This window comes from Dreissena polymorpha, chromosome 1 (assembly GCF_020536995.1).
Source record: "Dreissena polymorpha isolate Duluth1 chromosome 1, UMN_Dpol_1.0, whole genome shotgun sequence".
Lineage (NCBI taxonomy): Eukaryota > Metazoa > Mollusca > Bivalvia > Myida > Dreissenidae > Dreissena > Dreissena polymorpha.
The window spans coordinates 193,964,574-193,991,372 of record NC_068355.1 but is presented as its reverse complement, the minus strand read 5'-3'; the positions used below and the strand labels follow the sequence as shown (position 1 = coordinate 193,991,372).

The 26,799-nt window shown below is 35.6% G+C and overlaps 1 protein-coding gene and 1 long non-coding RNA gene across 5 annotated transcripts in view; both read left to right on the top strand.

Moving 5' to 3' along the window:
• LOC127864423 (uncharacterized) overlaps window positions 1-5,361 on the top strand; it is a 36,183-nt gene extending 30,822 nt beyond the window's left edge. Inside the window, exons 3-5 of one of the 3 annotated variants that reach the window (XR_008041909.1) lie at window positions 1,934-2,080; window positions 3,101-3,992; window positions 4,606-5,361. The gene's annotated coding sequence lies outside the window, so the exon portion shown is untranslated. The other 2 variants (XR_008041910.1, XR_008041911.1) reach the window with 2 other exon arrangements.
• Window positions 5,362-6,615: 1,254 nt separating this feature from the next.
• LOC127864432 (uncharacterized) lies at window positions 6,616-25,363 on the top strand. Of its 2 annotated transcripts, XR_008041929.1 has the most exons (9): window positions 6,616-6,822; window positions 7,468-7,540; window positions 10,822-10,987; window positions 12,655-12,896; window positions 14,487-14,633; window positions 15,642-15,751; window positions 19,058-19,203; window positions 21,723-22,460; window positions 22,505-25,363. It is a non-coding gene; the product is annotated as an uncharacterized LOC127864432 (long non-coding RNA). The 2 variants fall into 2 exon arrangements; XR_008041928.1 differs by having other exon boundaries at window positions 21,723-25,363.
• The last annotated feature ends 1,436 nt before the right edge of the window (window positions 25,364-26,799 follow it).

Here is a 26,799-nt window from a genome sequence, read left to right as displayed (position 1 = left end):
AAAAATTCCTGGGGAAGGCACTGGAAGTTTTTTCTTAATCAAAATTCAATATATGCAGAAATTCCATGATAAGCCTGTGTGGCTGCACATGCTAATCTAGGGAGACACTTAGGGCAACATTTATTAAGCCCTGTTTTCTCAGAGCAAGACAGTCTACAATCTGTTACAGAGTTGTACAAGGTGATATAATGTGAGCATTGTTTTTGGAAAACGGGGCTTAATGCATTGTTAGTGCAATCCACTGGTAAGTCTAAGCAGTGTGCACACAGACTTATCCAAGTATGATAGTTTACGCTTTTAGGAAATTTTCATTTAAAGGGATTTCTTCTGAACAAAAATCAAGTCTTGATGGAAAGCGTCGTCTCAGGTAAGCCTGTGAGGACTGCACGGGCTAATTTGGGACAACACTATACACATGCATTAAGCCCAGTTTTGCCAGAACAGGGCTTAAGTTAAGTCTGCTTCAAATCTGTTGTAGAGGGGTATTTATAAATTCTGATAAGAACAAATATGAGACAATGATGTACATGTACATGCAAATTAAAAACAATTGTTGAACGATACTTATCTTAGGAATGTATGACATTTTTATTACTTACTGTAAATGGGTAGTCAAGCTAGTAAACATAGTCTTATTAGATTGTGAAATCTTAATTTATTTAAATAAAGAAAGAAGAAAAAATGCAAGAATACAATAAAAACGTATGTAGAAAAGCTATTGATGTATAGTAGAAATAAAATTAAATAAAGCATTGCAAACACTTTACAAACTGTAAAATCGTTATTATTTGTGGGACATTAATTGTCGTTGAATTTGTGGGTTTACTGATGCATTAATTCAATTCAAACACATAACACCAAAATCAGAAATCCATGAATTAACGTGTCCAGAAAAAAGTAATTTTTTGAAAACTCCAAAATGTTATGTCAACATATATCTGATTGATGGGGACCCAATTTTTTGTGTCAGTCAGCACGTTTTTTTGTCTGGAAGGGACATGAACATTTAGAGCTTTTTTTCTTTCTTACGTAATGGCTGTTTTTTACCACAAATTTGATAATTTGACGACTCAAATGTTCACAATTTAAAAAAGTTTGTGACTCAAATTTTCACAATTGTAAAAAGTTTGCGACTCATTTTTTGACAATTTTGAACAATTCATGACTCATTTGTTCATAATTTTGAAAAGTTTGCGACTCATTTTTTGACAATTTTGAACAGTTTGTGACTCATTTGTTCACAATTTTGAAAAGTTTGCGACTCATTTTTTCACATACTGAGGGGGCCACAGCCCCTTCACAAGGATGACACAAAACAAGCCCTGTGATTTGATTTGTGTTTGTGGGATTTTGGTTATTTTTAAACTGAAACATTTATTTTTCCTCAACTGAACATATGAAACCAAATTAATGTTTGCAAATTACTTGGAAAAACCGGTGCCATGGTATTAGTTACTGTGAAAATGTGGAGTTTTGGGCATCTTCACAGTACGGGCAAACTAGTTGTGTTAGCTGGTAGTTGTTCATGTTAAGTGGCCTTTTACTTAGAATTTTACTCCCATGTGTATGTGAACAGTCATGTGTTTTTTTCTTTTTAAAGTACACGTAAAAGGCACCTTCTTATATGCTATTGGACTAATAAAATGAGCACTGAAATTGAACATTTCACTAAAAACACATGTAAAAGAATATGTTGATGGATTTGTAAAATTAAGTTCCATGAAATTAAAAAGACCCATTATTTCCAATTTGAAGATTATTTCACACTGCAAATTGTCCAATTGTCAGGTATTATCACGCTTATTATTCCCAATTGGTGTGGTTCATGTACTTTTAGCAATTGGGAAAAAATATTGCTGGTGTATTACTAACGTTCTAGTTCAAAAGACTAAATTGGCTTCCATATTCCATATTGGTTTGCTCAATGATACAGCTACTGCTCAGCAAAGAATACAACTGTCTGGTGAAAGGCTCGACCGTATCAAAGTCCAGTGATGTCGGGGTACGCGGCCGTTCCATGTCTAGGGATTGCATTTTTGCCGACACTAACAAGGGAGAGAACTGAAGATCTGCACCTGCAGTGAGTTGTTCCCTTTTAATTGCTGTTTAATTAATTTAACGGACAATAAAAAGGAAGAAAACTGAAGATTTGCACCAGCAGTGAGTTGTTTCCTTAAGTTGCTTTTTATTTATTTAGCCTACAATAACAAAGGAAGTAACTGAAGATTTGCATCAGCAGTGAGTTGTTTCTCTTTAGTTGCGGTCTAATTTTGTCTTTAACTTTCGTTACATATTAATTTACTTTTGAATGTTTTTCTTTTGTGAATTTAATCAGATTTTAACAATCAAGGATCTGGCATGGTAATTTTTTTTTATTTTTTATTTTTATTTTGGGAAGACATTAATGTTAACTTTTGCCTCCAATTTATTGAAACATAAATGTACAGTAAAACATCAGTGAGGGCATTATAAAAGAAAAGTTCTTATTAGAATGAGTACCATTTAAAGATATTAGAGTTTTAACAAGTTGATGTTCCCTGATATTTTTATTGTTATGCAGGAAAGAAGTGGCCAAAAAGCTAAATAAGTGGTGCTCTGAGAAAATAGGGCTAAACACATGTGCTTAAATTGTTGTCCCAGATTAGCCTGTGCAGTCCACTCAGGATAATCAGGGACAAAACTTTCCTCTTTAAAGTTATCTTTCTTTGAAAGGAAGTCTCCTCTTTTTGAAAATCCAGTCTAGTCGGACGTTGTCCTCCCTGATTATGTGGACTTGCTAATCTGGGAAAACACTTTATAATATTAATGAGATGCATATTGGTTTTTAAAATTACATCTGCAATCTGCAAGTTAAAAATATTAATTATGAATTGATAGGTTAATATAGTATTGACCAACAATTTAGATGTTTGAGTACAAAATGGTTTGACTTAATAAAATGTCATGCTATTTCGGACAAAGAACCAGTGAAATGTCAGATTCAAAACTCATGAGTCTGAAGTTTTGCCGCTGAAATCCTTCACATCCTATCAAGAGGCATAGTTTGTTATAGATTGTAATATAAACCTGTTTTACTAGTTCATATTACCCATGTTTTCAGAAGAGCACCAGCCTTGATATAGAGTTGGTACGGCAACGACACAAGTCGGGCCCGCTGGAGCCCCAGTCCAGCACGACCCCTCCCCTGACCCCTAGCTCCTCCCATTTGACCTCCGGCATCAAAGAGTCAGCATTGTTTAACAATTCCATCCCATAGCAATTTCTGAGCACATAGAGTGTTTGCACATTTTTCTCAACAAGCGCAATGTCCGTGTTGAGTCTGCACTTGGGCCCTGATTGGTTTGATAGACTCAAGTGCCGGAGGTGGTAGAAGTGTTACAGACATAAGAAGTTATTGCAGCAGTTATGGTAACACTAACAGTCCGCTCTCGCTGTTGGACATTACAATGAATATTACGAAAAATACAAATCTGGATAACTCATTCCATTCTTTTTGTGACAAACAGAACTGCAGCAAGGAACAGGAGAAAATCACGGAATGTTTGAAGAGTTTAAGTCAGAAGCGTTAGCTTTCCACCCGGGATACTCCTGGATGGTCTTGATTTAAGGGACAGTCCAGGTTTGTCCTCTCAGGTGTCCAAACTGTCCAAAGAGAATGCATTTATTTTTGACGCAGTTGCTTACAAAGAAAGGCAGTACCGACTTTGTTGTGAACAGTCAAGCATGGTACTTCCCTGGGGCATGCCTCAGGTGGGAATTCCATCTGCAACAAGGTGCTAAAGGTGAACCCATCAGGGTGTGTTACTTACCACTTCAAGACAAAACAGCCTGACATTGATTCGACGATAAAGAAGGCGTTGAAAAATGACAGCAGTTTTGAAGTGTCATCCAGTTCGCTCTTCGACTCTCAACCCAACGTTAGTTAGAACGCAAACTCAGCATTTAGCGTTATCAGCGAGGCTCGAAGGTCATCTCTGCTTCTTGAGCTTCAGGTGAGACCTTACAGTGTTATTTACTTTGTAAAAGTTGGGGCCCAAATTCAGCACCATTCCTAATCTCAAAAAGTCTATTCCATATTTTTCTCATAATTACTGTCTTAAGTTCCCAATTGAAGATTTGCCTGAAAAAATTATTTATATTTAATAGGTTCCAACACGTTTAAGTTTAACATAAGTGAAATTAATATTTATAGCACTAATTATAAATTTTTAAGTATTTGTTAAGAAACAGTTGTATTGTGTCACAGTGACATTTAAAGTGGTATAGTCTCACATTTAAATTTCTGAAGTAATGCCGGTTTCAAAAAAATATATATATAATTATCACCTTGCTACATACTGTACTTTTCCATGTATTCGTTGCTGTTTAAAGCCCCAAACATTTCAATTTAACAAGTGTGTGCATGTTATTCATTATTAAAATGCTATTGTGAGTGCTAATTTGCGGAAAAAAAACACATTACGCTATCATAAATATCAATTATAGACGCAATTTTTGCCATTAAACAAGCAGATGTTAAGAAAGGTGTAGCAGTATTCATATTCAAGGCTTATTTATTTGTCATTAAAAACACTTTTTATGGTTAACGTTCCATTTCCTTTTCAGATGAAATTATAAGACAACAAGACGAACATCCTTGAATCATTTCGCACATATACTAAAACTCGCTCAAGAAATTCAGCACGTCACTTATGAACATCTTCTCGCAAGGCGGCTACATCAACGATTCCAACAGCTGAGCCTTGGTGAGTTCCACTCCTGTCCCGGTGAGTCGCTCAAGGTGAAACAATCTGATCCACAGATAGAGCAGACGCTGAGTGACTCGTCTGTTAACGTGACTGACCTCCATATGTTGCTCTCTAATAATGTGAACCTGACCCCTGAGGAGCAGTGTTGTCCTACATTCCCGGTTCAGGGCAGTGACTTTGGCGTCAAGACTCACACAATCTCTGGCTATGGCCCTATCGCAGCAGCAGCAGCAACAAAAACAGGAAGTATTTCAGCTGCACTCTGGGAAAACAGGGCTTAATGCATGTGCCTATAGTATTGTCCCAGATAAAGGTGTTAAGTCTGCCCGCTCTTCTCAGTAAATCTACACTTCCAACAGTTGAGCCTTGGTGAGTTCAACTTTCATCCCGATGAGTCACTCGAGGTCAAACAATCTGATCCACAGATAGAGCAGACGCTGGGTGACTCGTCTGTTAACGTGACTGACCTCCATATATTGCTCTCTAATAATGTGAACCTGACGCCTGAGGAGCAGTATAGTCCTACATTCCCTGTTCTGGGTGGTGACTTTGGCGTCAAGACTCACACAATCTCTGGCTATGGCCCTGTCGCAGCAGCAGCAGCAACAAAAACAGGAAGTATTTCAGCTGCACTCTGGGAAAACAGGGCTTAATGCATGTGTTTAAAGTGTTGTCCCAGAAAAGTGTGTAAAGTCTGCCCAAGCTTATTTGTGACCACACTTTCCGAAATATACCTTAAAACAAAGAATTCCATAAAAGCTTAAAGTGTCGTGGCTGATTAGTTTGTGCAGACTGTACAGGCAAATCTGGAACAACTCTTTACACTTATGCATTAAGCTCAGTTTTTAAAGAGTTTAGAATTGCACATTTAATTCATGTTTCATCAGCTTTTTTCTGACCTTTTTGGAGAAAAGTTCTGATTATCAATCAGGATTTTTGTCTTTTTAATTGGTGAAACTGAGTAAATAAAAACATATAAGAGTTGATTTGATATCAGTTTTAATCATTAAGGGACAGGGCATATTCATACATTTTTGTGCCAAAATTCAGCCTCTAAACCAAATTTTGTTGTTGTTTTCACTTGTTTATTAACAATATTACCCTTGCATAAATTAAACAAAATGCATATTAAATGCTGTTTAATTTAAATTAAGCAATAATTGAAATGCAGTCAACATTCTAAAAATAATTATCTGCATTTATTTTCAATAAGAATATCTATTTAAATTAAATAATTTTTTTTTTACATAAATTGAAATTAACAACCTTTCTAGGTTTTCAATATACACATATGCCCCTGGAGTGAGAATATGTCCTGAAGATATTTATTTATTATATCCTGTGTTAATTGGGTTATATTGGAATAACCTTGGACGGATGTCTATGTGTCTGTCTTTCCATCTGTCTGTGGGCGTTCACTTAACAATTCAATGTTCAGCATTCACACTTTCAGGTATTGTTCCTTCTCATATGAGGTTGTGAATGTACATTGTATCATTCTGCACTAAACATTACAAAACTGAGACATTCTATACCATCATGCTACATATTCTGACTTGTGGCATTGTGGTATAATCTGCATCACAATTATTACAAATTCTTGTTTGACTAGACAGCAATGACACTTTTTTAGCTGAGTGAGTATTTTTATACAGATTAGAAGATGTTGTTTTCCATTTCCTATTCTCTTAATGATTCTAGTATGTCAGTTGTCAGTTAATGGCATAAGTATATGCACTTAGTTAATCCAGGAAAACGATAACTTAATGACCACACTTCTACGACTAAAATGCATTTTTATTTGTGAAGAAGTGTATAAAAATTGATAAAATTCCTGAATTTTCTCATTTTTGCGATTCCTACAGGACCCCATGCAATCAGACAGCGGAACAACAAGAGGCTCTCTGGTCAGCTGGGCCTGGACGCCCGGGGACAAATCCTTGGTATAGGCGGTGAGCTCTTGGGCCAGGAATTTGGGGCAAAGCTGAACGAGTCCCACCCCAAGGGTACATCCAGCCTAACCATGGGGCTCCAAACTTCCCTTCTCAGGGGCAGATATAACCTCATCTACGAGGTAGATTGTAATACAAAGAGTTTCACAGTCATTCAAATAATTTTTGGTAAAGTACGGATTTTGTCTTTTTTTCTGCTACTTGAGGCCTGAAACTTTGGATGCATTTTGATACCATGGTATATGTTGTCCATTCTTTTGCGATGTGTATGTGTACGTCTGTCAACTTTTTGTCAAGGGACATTGCTTCCTAAAGTACTGGAGAGAATTAAATGAAATCTCCCAGAAATGTTCCTTGGGTGTTCATTTTTTTCTTCTTTTTTGAAACTGCACAGCCAAGAGGTTTAATATTTAGTTTGCTAAAATTGTTACCAAATTATGTCTCAAGGGTCAATACTGGCTAAGCTCTGGGATTTCCCAGTTTTACATATACATATATAGGAACAGCCAAAATCTTTGTTTGAAACTTCAAAGCCCAGATGTTTCATATTTGGTATGGAACATCATCTAAAGGTCCCCTACATAGTTTATTTTATTAATAAACTTGGTCCTAGTGGTCATTGACTGATCCTGGTAAAACCGTCATAAAAACGTTGTGTTAAACAGCAAAGTCACGTGGGTTTATATTTGGTCCATGTAACTGATGCCATTTCTGAATGCATTGAATACATTTCTGGGATTTGTTAAGATATTTCTATCTGTTCATAGGGTCCTTATCATCACAAGTTTGGCCCAGCAAATGATGTTCCTCAACTGCACCACAGCCACTGCATCTCAACAGGTAAGTCCCAGTAATACACAGGCACTACCTCTCAAAAGGTAAGTCCCAGTTATACACAGGCACTACCTCTCAACAGGTAAGTCCCAGTAATACACAGGCACTACATCTCAACAGGTAAGTCCCATTAATACACAGGCACTACATCTGAACAGGTACGTCCCAGTAATACACAGGCACTACCTCTCAACAGGTAAGTCCCAATAATACATAGGCACTACCTTTCAACATGTAAGTCCCAGTTATACACAGGCACTACATCTCAACAGGTAAGTCCCAGTAATAGTTTGTTTCATCTCTTTTGGAATGGGGCTGGGCCTTTTGTATTCGGAAAAAAAACTGTCTTTTTATTATTCCCCGCCATAGGAGGGATATTGTTTTGGCGTTGTCCGTCCGTCCGTCTTTCCATCCATCCGGCACTTTTGTGTCCGGGGCCATATCTTGGAAATGCTTTGGCGGATTTGATTCGTTGAAATCTGGTATGAGTATATATATGGATAAGAGGACGATGCACGTCAAATGGCATTGTACACCATCTGTTAATAACGGAGTTAAGTTCCTGTGTACCTTGAAAAAAAATCTTTTTAATATAAGCTTAGAGCTTTATATCCATTAACACATGAGCCAGAGCCATGAAATTTGCCATAGTTGGCCTCAATCATCTGAGGGTGATTCACATTCAACACCCATAATCCTAGGGGCTAAGGTCATGGCCCTTTGTATCTTGAAAAAAATGCTTTTTAATATAAGCATAGAGCTTTATCTCCATTAACACATGAGCCAGAGCCATGAAACTTGCCATAGTTGGTCTCAATCATCTGGGGGTGCTTCACATTCAACATCCATAATCTTAGGGGTCAAGGTCAAGGTTACACATCGTGGTTAAAGGTCACAAATTTAATGAATTATTCATTATTTAGTCATTCTTTTACTATGCATTAATGGATTCTGTAATAACTGTCCATAGTTAATTGATTCATGAAAAATATACTATCTGCATTTTATTGTCTGCAAACCCATCACAGGTACAAATGAGTTAAAAAAATAATTAACAAAAGGCACAACCCTTCGCTTATACCTTTTATTTTAGTTCTACACCCATTCATAAACAAAATTTATTTGGCAGGGGATATCAATTCAACAAATTTACTTGGCTTAAGTAAAATTGAGAAAATGGTGTTCTGGTAGTTTTTGGTAATAAATACTTTAATATTGAGGATACAAGTGTGTTAAATATTACATTTTCTATGGATCAACTTGTAGAGCTGAATAGAAAAATAAAATGGAAATGGCATATATTTTTTCCTTGCTTTGGAAACCTTCACTTGTTAATTTTATTCAGTCATTTTAGAAAAATGTATACTTTGTTACATTTGGAATGTGGCCGAACAACAGCCCCAAATAAATATAAATTAAAAACTGAGGTAAGTCCCCTTATAATTGGAAAAGGAATCACTGCTGATCACCTAGCACGAGTTCCCGTCTTAAAATGCCTCGTTCTTGGAAAACTTTTCTTAATGCATGTGCTGCTTTAAGCCTCACCCTAGATTAGCCTGTTCATTCAGCACAGGCTAGTACGGGACGACATTATCCACTTTTTTGCATTTTTTTGCTTTTTTTGTTTCAGGTAGTCTCTTCTTTATGAAAATCATTGTTCGAAAATTTGTCCCTGATTAGCCTGCGCCGACTGCACATGCATTAAGCCAAATTTACCCTAAATGCGGCTTTTATAAACTTAAGACTTTTGATGCAATCAAGTTTAACAAATTGGTAAAACCCAAATGCTAACTGGGTTTTCTGCACTTCAATTAATTGACCAGACTATCTTATTTCAATTTGAGGGTTAAACGTGAAACTAAGGCATCTTCAATACAATACAAGAGTTTCACACTTAACACTCAAATTATGGGTTATATTGACCAACAAAAGCTTTATTTAAAAAATGGCAATAATATGCAAATTATTTGTAGGTACCAATCAAAACTTACTCTTTAACTCTTTGCAAAATCATGTTCCATATCAAATGTAATGATCATAATTAAACAGTCATTTCTATAAAAAAGGGTCAATGTTTTTTGTACAATGGGTTTTATACTTTTGGGGATCTGAATAGCAACTTTAATAGCCAATAATGTGATTGAAATTGTTATTATATGCAAGTGATAGTAGTAGTATAAGAAGCTTTGTATCGACTACATCAGGAATTGATTTCCCCAATTGCTATAGACCCCAGAAAACTTGTTAGTGATATGTTATACATATGAACACATTTTTAGATCTGTTTTAAGCTTACTCTATAAAGCATTTATTGTGATAACCCTATGTTAAGTATTGTGCTGTACTGCGTGGTCAACTTTTGGCTCGTTACCACTCTAGAGGCCTAATTTGTTAATCCAATCTTGATGAAACTTGGCAAGAAGTATATATTGATGCCACCACAGGGGCAACATATATGACTTTATCTTGATACAACTTAGTGGGTATGCTTATATTGACAATATGTATGCCAATTTGGAGTTCAGGTTATGTGCAAGTCAAATTGTAGAACTCCACTCCAGATGCCACATTTATGACTCAATTTGATGAAACTTGGTCAAAATGTTTATCTTTTAATTTTTGAGGCTAAGTTTCTTTCAATGTAACATTCATCCAAAAACTAGGTCACCAGGTACAATATATAAAAACCTTCTTTTCACTTTAGAACTCACATTAATAACTCATTCTTGGTGAAACGTGGTCATAATGATAATCTTGAATGCTTGACATTGGATTCACATCATGTGCATTCAAAAACTAGGTCACTACATGTAGTTCAAATGTTCTTAATATCTTGTTACCACTCTAGATAACTTTATTGACACTCAATCTTCATAAAACTTCATTTGAATGATTTTTGTATTTTGTCTAGACCAAGTTTGAAATCGGGTCACATCTTTCCAATAACAAGGTAAAAAAGTTAAATCATAAACCACTCTAGAAGCCATATGTATTGACTCAATCATGTTCAAACTGGGTCAGAATGTTTATCTTCGAAACTTCAAGTCTTCTACCAAAGTTTTAAGTTGAACTAACGTAAGTCTTCAGGGTCATCCTGACCCTCTTGTTTCAATAAGCAAGAAGGATATATTGGATTGCTTTCAATTAAGGTACTTATTGATGTTTTTAAAGATAATTTTTGCATTAAAGAAATATGCTGTAGGTTGTGTTGCTCAGTGTACTTAAAATACTTATGGTGTTTAATTTTAAAACCAAATGTATGTTTTCTACTCATTCTATGTTCAAAGGTCCTCAGTCTCTCTTGCAACAACAAAAGCTGAAGTTGAAGTGTGAAAGAGAGAAAGAGTTGACATGAAATTGCTGCTTCAGCCTTAATTGGAACATCAGCAGCACCAGCAACAACAACACTTAAAATTCAGCAATCAACAGTTTGATTGACGAAGGCTTTTAAATGTATGAGACTTGAGAAAATTAAATTGGAGATTCACCTTTGGTGAATGTTTTTTTTAATATTTGAGCAGATAATAACAATTGAGGCTTGAACATGTGCTTAAAGTGTCGTCCACGCAGGCTAATCTGGGTTAACACTTGTAGCTGTAATGGTATTTGTTTGTATAAAGGAAGTCTTTTTGGCAAAAATCTAGCTAAGGCGGATTGTCGTCAGTGATTAGCCTGTGAGAACTGCACAGGCTAACTTGAGACAATACTCTACATACATTTAATTTATGCTTTCCGGTGGTTTAAAGAGAAATATCAGTGAAATAAAACTGGTATTTCACTGTTTTAAACAGTGAAAAATAGTGATATTTTTCAGTTTTACAGTGAAATGACGTCATTTTTTCGACTAAATGACGTCATAAGTTCAGCGAAATTATCAAGTTTATCTCTTTTACAATATTAATAAGCGGTGAAAAAAGCATTATTAAATAAAAAGAAAATGTGTTGGATTTGATGGAATATATATTTTAATTCACTTGTGATCATACAAAATTCATATTTTCACTCCCGCAGCCTGGCTGCGCCACTTGTGAAAATATTATTTTATATGATCACTCGTGAAATAAAATCGATATTCCATCGAATCCAACAAATATCCTCTTTACATTTAACCCCATTTTCACGGAGTGAGGCTCAATTTTGTGAATATTCATATACATGTGGCATTATGATTCTGTCCATGTGACATTTTCATAGCTCGATGAACCAAATGCATCTACAAATTATAAACTCATTTATTTGTATTACCATTTTATTGTTCCATTCCCTTGTTGCGAAATTACATCATTATTTTGTGCCAACCTTTACACAGTAAATATGACGTTACCGTTGGCATTTACCGGAACCCGAGCAGCGTAGGTTATGTTTGGGAGGCGGGTGGTTGACTTTTTAACTTCCATAATGACTGTTTCTTTTCATTTGTCTATGGCAAAATGACACATTAAATGATGCCTTTAAACAAAAATGAAATCAGATACAATAGCGAGTTAGACAATTTTGATATTTAAAAGTCTAACTAAAAGTCTTTGTGTTGTAATTATAAGGGTTTAATAGTAATTAAAAATTATTTACTATGGGTAAAAATGTGGCGTCTTTTAGTGGTTTGCCTTTAACATTCTATCTGCTCTATATTTCAAAACATTGATCATCATGATAATTGGTGATAATATTTTTTATCATAATCTCTCGTCCAAGTTTTGTTAGCAGCCAGATCAACTTTAGCACTTTCAACATATGTTTTTGTTTAATGAACACAATTGACCAAATTAAACTTGTCTGCCATTGCACTCACAATCACTGTAACACAGTTTTCTAAACAGGCGTATGTTGTTGGCAATCTCGTTTTTCATTTATTTGGATTATGAGCTGAGTGAAAAAATGAGCCCTGTCTAAGCATAAATACCATAATAATTTATGCACTTGGCGTAATTTTCTTGACAATTTACATATCTTTCGGTGTACTGCTCACATTGCAAAACTGTGCAATGCTATGTAGAGTTTATGCCCTGTGTCTAACTTCATGTCAAATGGTGACTTGCCTACTTAAAATGACCTTGTTGAGATGAATAGGATAATCTCGTGCTGATGCAACTGTTTCACGTTGTTTCTATTTTATTTTACAGGAAAAACTGTCAATTTACAAAGCACCCTTCCCTGAAAATCTGGCCAAGCTAATACACAATGTGAATGCATCAACGTGACCCTTCAGAGAAACAGGATTCCAGGCCGAATGTCAAACTGTCTGGGCTCCAGCAGCAGCCTCAGCCGTGGGGGTCAGGTTCATGATGCACCTATGCTCTCAATGCTCTATGAACATCATAATCTCACAGCAACAGTGGATAACATGACCTTCAAGTTGGGGATGGTAATGCATGATAATTTTATTAAAACCCACAAACCAAGTCTTAGAGAGGATTTATTTAAGTCAATTTTCTGTTAGTTGGTTAGTCAGATGGGCGTTTTGTCTGCATATTATGTAAAACAATTTTATCAAACCACATCTACATTTCTCAAGGGAAATGATACTTCAGTTGTGTAAACCCCATGAAGTCTGGGTTTGATTGGTAGATGGTCATCTTGTGACAAAGCCCTTATTTATCATTGGCCAAGTAACTTTTGCACAAGTTCAAATTAATATCTTTGTATCTCACCACACATGGGAATTCAGAGGCTGTGTAACTTATATTCTTTTCAAGGTTATTAACTGGCATTGTGCCCACAGTTGTGTGAATATTTTTGTTAATAAAAAAGAAAGCATAAAGCATTTGCATCACTTGTAATCAATAATGTTTGATGAAGGAACAATCATTTTGCAATATGACAAATATTCCAGAATATATTTGTCTTTTGACGGATTTTGGTCAGTGTCTAGCAGTATTCTATCAACCAAGCCACGTCCGCAAAGCAGCGATTTGTCTTCCACGTTTGAGCTACCTTTTTGCCACGGTGTGTTGTCCACTCAACATGGATTGTTTTAATAAAATCAAATGGAGTTGTAGAAGATATTTGCTGATTCCTGTTTATGATCATAATTGTATATGACACAATTCATCAACAACACTCACGCATATGAACGGTAGCTTGTACAAGTATTCATGCACAAATTAAAGGATCATTTTCTTTAAAATGTTCATTCATTATCAAAAATTTGTTTCCAAACATATTTTTATGCCCCCCTTCGAAGAAGAGGGGGTATATTGCTTTGCTCATGTCTGTCGGTCGGTCCGTCCACCAGGTGGTTGTCAGACGATAACTCAAGAACGCTTGGGCCTAGGATCATGAAACTTCATAGATACATTGATCATGACTCGCAGATGACCCCTATTGATTTTGAGGTCACTAGGTCAAAGGTCAAGGTCACGGTGACCAGAAATAGTAAAATGGTTTCCGGATGATAACTCAAGAACGCATATGCCTAGGATCATGAAACTTCATGGGTAGATTGATCATGATTCGCAGATGACCCCTATTGATTTTGAGGTCAATAGGTCAAAGGTCAAGGTCACGGTGACCCGAAATAGTAAAATGGTTTTCGGATGATAACTCAAGAACGCTTTCGCCTAGGATCATGAAACTTCATAGGTAGATTGATCATGACTTGCAGATTACCCCTATTGATTTTGAGGTCACAAGGTCAAAGGTCAAGGTCACGGTGACCCGAAATAGTAAAATGATTTCGGATGATAACTCAAGAACGCTTTTGCCTAGGATCATGACACTTCATAGGTACATTGATCGTGACCCGCAGATGACCCCTATTGATTTTCAGGTCACTAGGTCAAAGGTCAAGGTCACAGTGACAAAAATCGTATTCACACAATGGCTGCCACTACAACGGACAGCCCATATGGGGGGCATGCATGTTTTACAAACAGCCCTTGTAACATATTGATATATTGACTATGCTTTGATTTATTGTTTGATTTAATCACTTTTCCTCTCTTTTACTTACCAGGTTGAGGGTCTCCCAAAACCACCCAGTGCCTTGCGATGAAAACCTCCAACGGGACTGTGACCTTGCCCTTGGACTCACCTAATGGTCAGGTTCAAGGTCACATGGGCTTAGATAGTCACTGCAGTAAAAAAGTGTATGGTTTTAAAGGTACTTGTTCACAGATTTCATGAGTAGTTTGATTGACCAGACTGACATAACTAAAGCACATTTAAAGTGGCTACATATACATATATAAAAAAAAACATACAAACATATAACTACAAAGAATACCAATATTTGCAGTATGGTATTGCGAATTGCTTTTACTGCTTTTAATACAAAATAATAGTAATAATCTCAGTTAAAAACCCAAAAGAAGGCAGTTTTTATAATTTTCTTTCTTAATTTTGTATATTTATTACTTTAGGTTATTCCATTAACTGTGTTGTTGTGGTTTAATAATGTTTGAAAAATGATATGGATAACTCGATGACCAAGTTATATTATATTGTTCCATCTGTATTTGTAAACAAAATGACTGCAGAACAGGGCATCACTACGTTAATGTATTAACATTTACCTTAAAATTTGTATTTTTTTACAATTTTGTATTTTTATACGGGTGGTGCGGTAGTCAAGTGGTAACACACTGGTCTACCAATCCAGAGGTCCCCGTTTCAATTCCTGGCCGGGGCACTGGAAATTTCAGAAGTGCTTCAAGTGTTTCCCACTAGAGATGTACTGGTATGAAACCCTGGTGATTCTTGCGTGTATCGGTTCTATACACTGAGCACGTAAAAGAACCAAGGGATCTATTCGCAAAGAGCTAGGGTATCGCACCCGGATTCCTTGTATCTCAATACTGTCTCTTCTGCTTGCTGTCTATTCAGCAAAAACAAAGGACCCCATTGGAAATAAGTGTTTGCACTTTCATGGGTTATCCTTGACTTCAAGGTCAAAAGAAATACACATACACATTTGTCAAAATGACTAAAAAAGGGCATCAACAGAAACATGTTCATTTAAATATTGCTCAATCACTGACAGTAAACGGAAATTCTACAGAAAGAAAAATACTTTAAAATATTGCTCCATTGTTTTACTGTAAACGAATTGACTACAGAACAGGAATATATCTTTTAACATTTCCCTTAAAATATTTTATATAATTTTCAGTAAAGAAGATGACTTCACAACATGACATCCAAGACTGCAGGGACGAAATGACTCACGCCAGCAGAGGAAGCCAAGACACAATACGAGAATTTCCAGCGGCTTACCTGCTTGTATGGGTTTATTTTAAACCTAATTATTATATGATTTAGTTAGGTAATTATATATATTTATATAGTTTAAATATAGATTTGATATTATTCACTGAAGTAAAAATATGAAAACAATTATTACAATTTTTTTGTTCAACATCAGCCAGCCAGTAAATTGTTTGTTTCTAAAAAATGCAAATGTGTGTCGAATATCAATAGGACATTACGTTTGTCATAAATCAATTTAAAATATTAAATTAATCTACAACAGTGCACACAATCTGACATTTTTTTTCCACCATACTCAGTCATCGAAATTAGCACACGCCCGATCGCCCGTGGCGAGTAAAATTACTGCCGGGCACATACAAAAATTCACGTTTGTGGCCCGCCGGGCATGTAAATTATTGAAGCCAATTGACAGTTTATAAAAAAAATCGTAAGCGGTTCTTGATATTTGCAGATCTATTGTTCAATTTTGCAAACAAACACCTTGCCGTAAGTTGTAAAACAATGAAATTCGATTGGTTTAACAACATGCACCTGCTTGCACACGTCATCGTTATTGTTTTTGACGGATGCAGTTCGGTCACATTTGGTTCTTATTGACGGTTTCTCTAGACATTAATCGAGAAGCAATCGTGATACATTGGCTATCTCGGATTCCTCCGTAAGATATTTATGAAATAAATCGTCCGCTGATCCAGAGTGATCTAGTAGATGCTTTTTGAATCGATCATTTCAATCAAGTAATACGCTTCCGTTTTTGTCAAGGCTGCACACCACACTTTTTAGCCACCAATGCGAATTGGCCCCGGTCAAATTTCTAAATAAAGAGAACATTGCTCCAGTAAGCACCATTTTGAGTGTCTAAATAATAATGAATGTCAGGTTTGAGTTGTGGTGATTTTTCTTGGATGTTTGTAAGTTACCAAAACATTGGTATTTTAACTATAGCTGCATACAGGAAGTAGAATTAATGCAATTCGAAAACAGGTGTAATGCTGGCTCCGGTCAGTATTTCTGTTGGAAATTTGAAAGGGCGTACAGACATTGAACTTTTACAAAAAATCTAATCCTTTGACCCCCAATTTTCTCCATTGCTGTTTAGTACTTGGTAAGTTACCAATGTAAAAACATGGTTTCCAGGCACCTTGCTTCTGCAGGAAAGTGGCAGTTTGTTGTTGAAACTGGCTTAAAAAGGCTCGGAAACACACAGAATTCTCATGTTTTGATTTGAAATCATCAATACTAAAACATTTTGCCCCAACTCATTTGATTTGAATGTTACTGATTTTTCAGAAGGCACAGCCTCAACCATTCTGGAAATGTGCTTGGTTTATTTTCAGATTTGCGAGGTGACCAGTTTCCAGACATTGGTTCGCTCCTGCTTGTGTACGAGATTGGCCGAGACTAAAAAAACTGTAGTGTGCCACCCAATGTAAACAAATGTCATTGTCGACATAGAGGCTATGCAGTATCTTAGGTATGTTGATGGGGCTAAGCCCGATAAAGCACTTCCAAAATAAAAAATTGACAATGATTTAGAGAAAAAAGAAGTCAAGAAATGGTACGAGGACACCAGAGAACGCTCTTTTCAAGAGCACTGGTGTAACGATCGACCGTCTTAATTCTAGTGACTGATTAGATGTAATTGTATTCACTACTATTGAAACAAATGTTCTGCTTTACTATGTGTAGCATGTAAGTGTTAAAATGTTGTGATTTGTTATAATTTTGGTTAAAAAAGTTTGGGCATGTAAAAAATATGTTGGGCATGTACAAATTCTTAAGTAACTGGCCCGACTGGCATGTAACTTTTCAAAGCTAATTTCGAAGACTGCATACTTTTTGTCAGTTTGTAAGGATGCAATTAAAAAGAGTGTGTATCCGACTTTGCATCAGACCCCTATTAGAAGTAGAGTCCTGCCTATAAAGAGACTAATCCAGTACCGACCTGTGCACATATCAATTGCAATAATCAAGCTGTCATAATTGCACTTGTCTTTGGCTTATTCTCAGATGAGTCGCTATATCAATGTATTTAATGTTATTTTTTACCTTAAAAAATAACAGTGTGTAAATGTTAACCCTGTAAATTCAAGTGATTTCAAAATAAAACACATGCAAATGACTTTTAAACTGTCCTCACGTTAGCTTCTGTTTTTGTACTGAACATAAAAAAGTGTTGCATTTGTTAAATCTTCATTTATGAATAACACTTTTTCTAGAACAAGTATATTTAAACCCTTTCTTGTTAACCCGCCTCGTGTATTTTATGCCCCACTTCAAAGAAAAGGGGGTATATTATTTTGCAGGATGTTTGCCAGTCTGTCGTTGGGTGTGTTGGTAGACCAGTTGATTTCCTATAACTAACTAGTCAACGAATTGATATATTGGCTTCATACTTCACATGTGCATTGGTCTTGGACAGTAGATGACCTCTATTGAAATTGGGGTCACTACTTCAAAGGTAAAGGTCACTGTCACAATAATTATGAAAATCATGTAAGATCAATAACTTGTCAACAAATTGACCAATTGGTTTGTTACTTCACATATGCATTTGCCTTGGACAGTAGATGGCCTCTATTGAAAATGGGGTCGCTAGGTCAAAGGTCACAGTCACAATACGTGTGAAAATCCTTTCTGATCTATAACTCGTCAACAAATTGACCTATTGGCTTGATACTTCACATGTGCATTGGCCATGGACGGTAGATGACCCCTATTGAAATTAGGGTCACTAGGTTAATGGTCAAGGTCACTGTCGCAATTATAAGTGCGAAAATCGTGTCCGATTAATAACTTGTTAAAAAATTGACCGATTGGCTTGATACTGAACATGTGCATCGGTCTTGGACAGTAGAGGATGTCTATTGAAATTTGGGTCACTAGTTCAAAGGTCAAGGTCACTGTGACATTAGGTGTTAAATTGGTATTCATTCGATATGTCATAAAAGGATTGAGTGATGGGAGTCAAAGCTCTGTTTTGGGAGGCATCTGTCTCAAACTGCGGAGCTCTTGTTTTTATTTAAACATTCTTTAAAAAAAAGGTTTGGTGATAAATCAAAATGAACTTATGTTTCCTCTCTAATTATTTTAGCTTCATTGCATTGAATGCGCTCACATTTTCAAGTCGCTTTACAACTCTAGAACATCGTAGGCACAATGTAGGCTCTAGTTAAATCTTTTGACATTGAATTGTCGATATGAAAGGTCGAAACACTGACAAGTGTTTTGTCGGATTTAAATTAGTTTTGTTTGTCCTTGAAAACGCTAGTATTGTCTTTAATTTGTTTGACGCACGATTTACTTTTATTCCAGAAAACCTGGGTAGCAGAGCAATGAGTATATCCCAGGAGCATTTGCAGTCACAGCAAGTGAACCAGCGGCAGTCATCGTCTCTAGATTCCGAGATCCCCATGCTTCACAACCCTCAGTCTATGAACATCATGCAGAGCAAACCTTGGGTGAGTTTTCGTGTCATGTGCATGCTTTTTCGTGGCCTCACTTTCAGAGATTGGTGGGTGCATGTAGATTTACCCTTTTGTGTCCATATATCTTTCAATCCAGCTGTGTTTTTTTTGTCATGTGTGACCTAGAAAAGTATTGCTTCTTGTGTGATAGAATCAGACTTATTTACAATCATGTGAACTTTCCTTCTTGTTTATTATACCCTACAAACGAAGTTTAGGGGTGTATATAGGAGTGAGCTTGTCAGTCGGTCGGTTCGTATCAAGTGTCCATTCTCTAATTCAAATTGTTTTCATCCGATTTTCACCAAACTTGGTCAGATGTTGTATCTAGATGATGTCTAGATCAAGTTCGAATATGGATCATGTCGGGTCAAAAACTAGGTCACTGGATCACTAAGTGCGTTTTAAAGTATGGTGTCCGCTCTCTTATTCAAGTAGTTTTCATCAGAGCTTCACCAAACTTGGTTAGAATTTGTAACTATGATGTGTAGGTAAAGTTTGAACATGTGCCTTGCCGGGTCAAAAACTAGGTCACGGGGTCACTTAGTGCGTTTTAAACATTAAGGATGGTGTCCGCTGTTTTTTTGTGAAGGCAACATGCAAAATATTCAGTGTCAATGCAGCAGGTAGAGTATTAGTCACGTCTGTGGCGAAGCTCTAGTTTTGGTTAATTTTTAGCTCGGCTGGTTTTGGAGAAAACCCGAGATATTTTCATAGACAGCTCGTCGTCCGGCGTAAGCGTCGTGCTAAAACCTTAAAATTGGCCTTAACTTTTTAAATATTGAAGATAGAAACTTGATATTTGGCATGCATGTGTATCTCATGAAGCTGCACATTTGAGTGGTAAAATTCCAAGGTGAACATCATCCTTCAAGGTCTAGGGTCCAAAAAACAAATCCAAGGGAAGTAATAAGCTTTATATGGACATAGTTATCTGACCTGCCAATATATATATTTTTGTTAAATAAATCAAAGTGGCGCAGTAGGCGGCATTGTGTTTCTGACAAACATATTGTGGTAAAAGGTCAAGGTCAAGGTCATCCTTTACGGTCTACGGTAAAAAATACAAATCCAAGGGAAGTAGTAAGCTTTAAAGGGCGATACCTAATCAATATTGAACATAGCAACTTGATATATTTGGCATGCATGTGTATCTCATGGAGCTGCACATTTTGAGTGGTGAATCTACAGTCAGGGTAGTGGCTTTTAATTATTTGCTACTAAAAATAGAGATTTGTTAGAGACAATTATTTTCAAGGGAAGTAATTTATTTAATTATAAATGTCATGTTATATATTTCCTTACCAAGAATTGAAGTTCTTTTCACAGTTACTGTACAGATTTATTATTTTGATTATTTATAACTCAAATGATTGATTTGTCAAAGTTTTTTTTAAATTATATAATAATCATTTCTTTCATGTTTATTACATACCTGTGGACTTATGTCCATAGATACATGATCAAATCTGGCTATTATCTCTTTTAAACCACAGGCCTTGGTTGTCAGTGATGTCTAAAATGGTCATAATTGACTGTGAGACCCCCCCCCCCCCCCCCCGGTTGGATTGAACAAAATTCAAGAGAAGTAATAAGCTTGAAAGGGAGATGATTTCTATACCTGCCAAATGATTTTATTATTTCAAAGCGGCGCAATAGGGGGCATTGTGTTTCTGACGAACACTTCTCTCATTTTAAATGATATAATTATCATTTCTTACCTGTTCTAATTTTTAAATGCTAGTTTTCATTAAATACCAATGGACTTATGTCCATAGATACATGATGAACTCTGGCTATGATTTCTTTGATAAACCACAGGCCTAGGTTGTCAGTGTTGTCTGACTTGGTCATTTTTGACTGTCTACAGACCCCCCCCCCCCCCCCCCCCCCGGTTGGATTGGACAAAATCCAAAGGAAGTAATAAGCTTTAAAGGGAGATGATTTCTATTCCTGCCAAATGATAAATAGAAATTTAATTTCAATGCGGGGCAGTAGAGGGCATTGTTTCTGACGAACACATCTCTTGTTGGGTCACTAGGTCAAAGGTCAAGGTCACTGTGTTCTCTAAACAAAAAATAATATTTTCTGACAAGCTTTCGCAGCCGAGCGTGGCACCCGTGATGCCACGCTCTTGTTCTTTCATAGTAGTAAAGTTTTCAGTCAAAAGTAAAATGTGGTTGCATCGGTGACTTTTTGCCTACTTCACAGCAGACATCTCAGAAAAACTCTTTTTCAACATGTTTTATTTTCTATTGGCTAGTTGGCCCTTTCTAAATTGTTGTCAATGATAATGAAATATTTTTCCAAAGGAAAAATGTATGTTTATGGAATATCATCCCATATTTCCTGATTGATGGAGAAACTTAAAGTTAGTTGATAGTAAATTGGTTATAATTAATTTTTAATGTAACTCAATGTATAAAAGTGCTATTATTGTTCTTGTTTATCATGGGTAACACACATAAAATGAAAAACTGACATTTACTGTTATGAATCTTTCTTTATTTCAGACGTCCATTGACGAAATCAAACCGGCAAATCAGAAGGACAGCCTATTGCTACAGTTGTTATCATATTAACCCCAGTCATACCGAAGAAGCTCAGAGATATAAATGCTGTTTAAGATGTGCTAGTTTCTGCATACTCCATGTCTGGTGTGAACATGTACAAATGAAAGTCTCTACATACCCCATGTCTGATGTGAACATGTTCAAATGAAAGTCTCTACATACCCAATGTCTGATGTGAACATGTACAATTGAAGGTCTCTACATACCCCATGTCTGATGTGAACATGTACAATTGAAAGTCTCTGCATACTCCATGTCTGGTGTGAACATGTACAATTGAAAGTCTCTGCATACTCCATGTCTGGTGTGAACATGTACAATTGAAAGTCTCTGCATACTCCATGTCTGGTGTGAACATGTACAATTGAAAGTCTCTGCATACTCCATGTCTGGTGTGAACATGTACAATTGAAAGTCTCTGCATACCCCATGTCTGATGTGAACATGTACAATTGAAAGTCTCTGCATACCCCATGTCTGATGTGAACATGTACAATTGAAAGTCTCTGCATACTCCATGTCTGGTGTGAACATGTACAATTGAAAGTCTCTGCATACTCCATGTCTGGTGTGAACATGTACAATTGAAAGTCTCTGCATACTCCATGTCTGGTGTGAACATGTACAATTGAAGGTCTCTACATACTCCATGTCTGGTGTGAACATGTACAATTGAAGGTCTCTACATACCCCATGTCTGGTGTGAACATGTTCAATTGAAGGTCTCATCTTTGAATTTGGGACAGGTGGAAAATTAGTGACTTGATTCAGACAAAAATCGCATAATGACAAATCCCAACAAAAAGTGGAAAGCCAGAAAGTCTTGTGGCCAGCCATGTTTTTATGTGACCATCCCAGTTGTGTTCAAGGAAAAACAAAAGTTCATGTTTTATTGGAACTATTATGTTGTCAGTCATTTTATGTTGAAGGCTTTTATTAACTATATTTAAATTTAATAAGATTAAGATTACTTGATAAAAGCAATAATGTAAGATATTATTATAAGCGCAAAATTAGCTTTGTACTTTGTCTGTTTTGTGAAATTTTATTTTGGAAATGTTAAGGAAAATATAATGCTAGTAAATATATGTCTATGCATGTTGAATTTAACATTTGTCAAACTGTTTTAATGATGCTGGTAACTTTGACAAAATTGAAAAAAATGTATTGTTTTCATGTAATGACACATGTTTTTTTTTGCTAAACCTGTACTATAGAGGTCATAGTTACAAGAATTATTCAGACAGGTGGAGAATGTTTATGCTATGGCTTTGATACTCTTCAGTGTGCCCATTGGTGTCAGTGTTTTTCGGCGTAAGCTGTATTAAGCCAGCTTTTCACCCTGACTTGAACTTTGTAAGTGTCCAATAATACTCAAATAAAATTTCCCGCGGCTAGGTACGAATGAATACACTTCATTTATTCCATTGGCTGATTTGAGTATAACACCAGAACATTGGAAACATATCCGCGTCTTTGTAACACTGTTTTACTGCATGAAACAATTTTATCTCTAATTAAAAGGCTCAATAGATAGAACAGTTTTACAATCAATTTTCGACATAAATACAGTTTGTGCGTTCACCTTTTATTTTCAGAGAATTACCAGCGCAAAAGCGTTTATACTAAAGGCTATGTTGTCATATTTAGTACTTACTTGCATTGCATTTCAACCGGCGAGGTTCGGGTCAATGCGCGGCCATTTGTGTAAGTCAGAGTTTATATACAGTTCATCACCGGAGTTCGCAGAAGGGGTTGCGATCATTGTGTTACACCGGTCTTACTGACAATAACGTAGTGACTGTAATGCATTGCATTCCAATCCGCAAGGTATCGAGGTCAGTTTGCGGTCAGTTGCAGAAATCTTTATATAAACGCCGTCTCGTAAACTTTGTGCACTTGAAGTCTGTTTTGATCAGAAAGATACTAAATAAAGATATTCGGCGATATTATTGTGGTATGTCAATCATCGATTTTTGATATGGTTTCAACATTTGCATGATAAGGACCAATTTTTATAAAATTAATTAGAAATATTTATCCATTTAGACCAGTTTATTAAGCATGAGCACAATAATTCGCTATACTATAATTATGCAATTAAATAAGATTCGAGTATTGCCGGCTGACCTATATGCACTCGTTTATTTTCATGTTTCTTGTGTTTTTCTATTCTGTAAATATAGATATCTGAGTAATAATATCACATAAAGCAAAATAAGCCACGAAATCTGGCGCAACACCCCGTAATTGATTTGCTTATGATGTAGCTAAGAACTGCGCACAAAAAAGGCATCCGCTACTTTTTATCTCATAGAGATAACTTTTGATCGTTCATAAACATCGACCACAATCAACGCCGTATATCTTTTTTAAAGATATTTCTTGTTATCAATAATGTTGTTTATTGTCTTACTATTTCTTGAAAATATTGATTAATTTCAGACAAAAACATTTAATCTTCCTTAAATTGTCTATTCTGTATTTACTACCAGTTATTTAATTATTTGCTTGAACATGATTTAAAAATGACTTTTTTTGTGACTTAAAATGCTTTACATGTTTTAAAACTGAGTGTTTAAAAACGAAAATATGAGATGTAGGGATTATGGCAAAGTTATGATCTGACTATTTTTTGTTTTTGTAAGGTTTATTATGCTTTATATGTTTGTATATAGACGAGATTAACTTGGCCAAGAAATCTTCATCACTGTATATATTGGTCAGTACATTTGTCATTTGTATTTGTATATAGAGCGATAGCCAAATGGTTGTATTTACAATGTAAATCATGCGTTTATTGTTGCCATTTTGACTTTCGCTGTAAACATTCATTTGTACAAACAATTTTCATCATGTACATCTTTTAGATGCCAGATAATAAAAAAAAACATTGCTTGTGGAGATGCTCATTTAAAACTTTCTTAATGATACAGAACAACACATTCTGAAGAGGCAAATATGCTTTAGGCAAAAGGAACATCTTGTTACTAGCATATGTAATTCTTTTCATAAAGTAAAGTCAAGCAACTATTGAAAGATTGGTTTAGCTTTGTTTTGCATTATCTTAAGAGAAATTAATTTATTCAACTTGGAAATCAGTCAATTGCAAATCAAGCGAGAGTGATGTAATATGCTAACACTTGTCAATAATTGAATTGTCTCTCTTTGTACGCAAGATAGAGGGACGTTATTGCTTGAAAAATAAAGTTGTCTCCCTTGTTCCCTTGTTAGATAATACTTTTGTTCATCTTTCAACATAACAAGTACATTCAGACAGTTATTAAAAATATGACACACTTTATACTCGGCCATCAGTTTTTATTAGGATTTTGTGGAATATTTACTAAACTAATATACGTCTATTTAATAAATTAATAGTTATGTGTGGAATTCTGTCTTAAATATGGCATGACCTATCTTTTGTTTCATTAATTCGGATCGGAATAATTTTAGGAAATGGTATGGTTATGAGGGTCTCTACGTGCAAAATGTTGCTTTTTGTGTTAAAGATATGGCTTGTACATTGAATTTGTTATGGAAATATCATAGTTTATGTGACTTAAAGAGATATACATGTTTATGTTAGTGATGTGTTTTTGCTGATCCAAGTCTGTTCCTGCACACTATTTAAAGTTGATAACTACAAGTTATCTCACTCAAATGGAAATACATGTAGTATTTTACTGTGAAAAAGTGTTGTGAGTTCAAATAAAAATATTATGAACCGTTGTATTAGTACTATATTGGTTCCCCTATTGAAACTAGGAGACACATATTGATTTTGGCCTATCCGTCCATTAGTTCGCGGTCATTCTTTGGTCGACATCGGTTTCCAGTCAATATCTTAAGAACTATTCCGTTAAGAGCTTTCAAATTTCACATTGTGATTGGCGTTCTTGGAGGTTTAGTATCGTTTGATTTTGGATTCCTCAGGTAAAGTATTAAGGTTGCAGGGGTCTCTTGGGTGAAATGGTAACAATGTCGGGATTAAGACTTGAGCACACCATCGTCTTTGCATTCAGTCAATACTTGATGTAACGTTTATAAGGAAATCGTTCAATGAGACATCACTCGGACGTATGCACACGTTACCTCATGGTGAAAGAGACGTTATTGAGACGTCGTCACACATTATAATTTTACAAAATCATGCTGGTAAAGCCTTAAATTTGATAACTGCTGCGATGCGATTTGATGCTGAGGAAGTCATGTCGTCAGAATATCTACATGCTTTTGGTCAAGGCAAAATTAGCAAATGCAGACTACTCTCTGTTGATAACACAATATTGTTTTCAATATATCAAATAACACGAATTTTAGGGAAAAAAATTGATGAAAACCTATCGGTAAATGCCATTTGTCTTGTATTGTGAGACAGAACTACCTAATAGTAGAGTGCCCATGATACATGTAGAAGGAAAATCGTTTAATTATCTAACCACACTTTTCTATCGGCAAGTATTGTGCTTAGATGTTCTATTTATAAGACGCAATGAGATTTGTACACGGGTCATGCAAAAATTGATCTTATGCAATATGATCCCAACGTAGCTTCAGCCAGGCCTGCGCAATCGCACAGTCTTGTAAGAATATGAATACTGAATAAAAACACTGTATTATTTATTAGATGATGTTAAAACACTGTATTATGTGAATTGGGAATAAGACATCAAACTGGGAATGGACATCATTTTGGTGATTTTCTCAAACAAAACTATTCATTTCATGATCTACATATATTTGTGTAATATATTATCTATAATTTAAGCTTAAAGAAATTTTCCATGACTTTTTCATTAACAGTGATTGAATTTTTATCATTTAAAGTGTATTTTTAAACTGTGTCCATGCGCGGCATGGACACAGTTTCATTTCATGAGGATTTTTTTTTAATTAATAAAAAATCCAGTTTTGAAGAAAAATCAATTTAAATGATGCTATTATATATGCAAGTATATGTTTTAATTATCATTTGTAAAACTAGATAAATACAACATATAAAACTGCATATTAT